This window comes from Dioscorea cayenensis, chromosome 2 (assembly GCF_009730915.1).
Source record: "Dioscorea cayenensis subsp. rotundata cultivar TDr96_F1 chromosome 2, TDr96_F1_v2_PseudoChromosome.rev07_lg8_w22 25.fasta, whole genome shotgun sequence".
NCBI lineage: Eukaryota > Viridiplantae > Streptophyta > Magnoliopsida > Dioscoreales > Dioscoreaceae > Dioscorea > Dioscorea cayenensis.
In genome coordinates this window covers 4725308-4728179 of record NC_052472.1, presented here as the reverse complement: position 1 = coordinate 4728179, position 2872 = coordinate 4725308, and positions in this window count along the sequence as shown.

Below are 2872 nucleotides of genomic sequence, written 5' to 3'. Positions count from 1 at the left end.
TGATCCCCCACTTATTGAGTTTTGCAGGTTCTACTTAAAAAGAGTAGCCATTACGTACTTCCCATGCAATATTTATATTTTATTTATTATACCCTTTGTTCATCGTGAATTTGCATTCATGCCCTTTTTTAGAACCATCACCAACTTCTTTATCAAGCAAAAAAACATCATATCACACTCCTGACAATATTCACAACAATAGATGAGGGGGAAATTATTGTATTCTGTAGAGTATGAAAGCTGCAAACTTAGGATCCTGCATAGATGGTATCATGCAGTATAGAGTAAAGGTGAAGTTCTTTGGAGACGAAGCACAGACCAGCAACGTCTATGCATATGTCTAATCGGAACTCTGATTAAAACTTGTTGTAGAAATTTACTTTGTTACCTCCATAACAGGGAGTTCGAACATCTCTTACATGCATCACATGGGGTAACATCTCTTACATGCATCACATGGGGTAACGAAACAGGGAGTAACATCTCTTACATGCATCACATGGGGTAACATCTCGAACTAGTAGAAATTACTTTGTCTAATCTGACCCTGTGTATGTCTCCTCCAAACAGGGAGTTCGAACATCTCTTACATGCATCACATGGGGTAACGAAGGCATACTTCTCCGGTCATTTCTTTTGCAGTCTAGCCTGCAAGTATTGGGCATCCATCAGCAGGAAACACTTTGGTAATTACTGTTCTAGACCTACACCCATTCAGGCCTGAGAGAATATCTCATTTTATGAACGATGTAGTCCCAGACAGAAACAACAGGAGAGAGAAGGAGAGAATAACGATAAGCTTTGACTGACGCATCTGACATGGTTTTCTTCTCAAAGTTCTCATGCCCCCGGAGTCGCCCATATTAATATAACACAGGTGCATCAAGAATATGGTGGCAAATGCCCAGAGTTCCAATCAAACAGTTCATGTGGTCTAGTTACTGACTATACTATAGCACGAGTAATCCGATCCAGACCGGTTCCGGCCTCATCGAGCAGACGCCATGGCGAATTCAAGCTTCGAATTCGAGGGCTTTTGATAGCGAGTGCGAGAGAGAGAGAGTGAGAGAAAGAGAGAGGAGTGAGAATACATGCATCTACATGCATGCATGTTTTTATATTCTTCTTATCATCATTTTTATTCTAAATCTTCTCTACTTTGATTTTTGGCCGCCCCCCTTCTCTGAGGCTTTCAGTTTTTTTTCCTCTATGCCCTCTCCTTCTTTTTTCATGGAGATTATGGTGACGGCGATAATGGCCGGCAGTGATGGCAACAGCAGCGATGAGCAGCAGCAATAGTGACGAGCGGCAACAGCGGGCAATAGTAACAGGAAGCTTTAGTCATGGTTGGCGGCATTATTTCAGGCCCTCAACCACAACGGCAACCTCCTAGGCAGGCTGTGACGGCGAGCAGCGGCGAACAAGTAATGGCGATGAGCGGCGACAACAGCAATGATAACGGGAAGCTTCAGTCATGGTTGGCGGCATTATTTCAGCCATTCAACCATGACGACGGCTTCCTCGACGGGCTGTGGCGGCGAATCAGGTGGCAGGCAGTCACGGCAGCGTATGCCGGTCATGGTTGGCGGCATTATCTCAGCCACTCAACCATGACGGCGACTCCTTTGGCAGGCAACAGCGGCAACAGACCGGCGGGCGATCTCCTTATATATATATATATATATTATACGAATAAAGCAAGAAAGAGAGAGAACCTTTTTAATTCTTCTCCTCTATAATTTTTTTCTCACTGAATTCTTTTTAAACACCCTTCTCTCTTCTTCTCTCTTCTTCCTTTTAAAACCCTCTCATCCTTATCATAATCTCTTAAATCTCCCCGCAAGATCACAACGAGCAGATTTAAATTTAAATTTAAATTTAAGAATATTTTTTTTAATTTTTTTAATTAATTTTTTTAATTTAATTTATTTTAATAAATTAATAATTATTATTATTTATTTTATTATTTATTTTATTTTTTTATTTTATTTTATTATTTTTATATTTTTATATTTATATTTATTTATTATTTATTTATTATTTTTTTTATTTTTTATATTATTATCTTATTTCCTTTTTTTATTTTTATATTATTATATCTTTTTTTATATTTACATATATATATATATATATATTTATTTCAAAAATTCGATTTTTAATTTTTTAATTTTATTTTTTTCATTCATTTTTTTAGTTGGTCCTTTTTTCGCCAATAACGAATAGATAGGATTTAATTTATCATTATTATTATTATATTTTTTTCGTTTTTTTTTTCATATGTTTATTTATATATATAATTTTTTATATGTTTATAGATATATATATATTCTTAATTTCAAATTTCAAATTTTTTCTTTTTTTTTAATTCGCACCATCCTACCCCGTATCATAACCTCCTAACTAAATTAGACGAAAATGATAAGATTCAATTAAATTTTAATTAATTTTAATATATTTTTTTAAAAAATTATATTTTTTTAATATATTTTTTTTTATTAACTTAATTTATTATTTATTTATTTATTTATTTTATTTTATTAAATAAAAATCTAATCTGCCTCGAGATATGTGTTTGAGCTATCCTAAAACTTAGGGTTGCCTCGAGATATGTTCTCAGGGCCAATTTTGTAATTTCGACTTTGCCTCGAGATATGTTCTCAAGGAGAATTTTGTAATTTTGCATTTATGCCTCGAGATATGTTCTCAAGGGCAATTTTGTAATTTGCATTTTGTATTTAACTTGGAATTTGCATCCTTGTCCAAGACAATCAAATAATCAATTAAGATTAAGATTAGGACATTTAAATTTTGATTCTAAACATATATATTAGAATTCAAATTAAATTGGAATTTGGTTTCGATTAGGACTTTG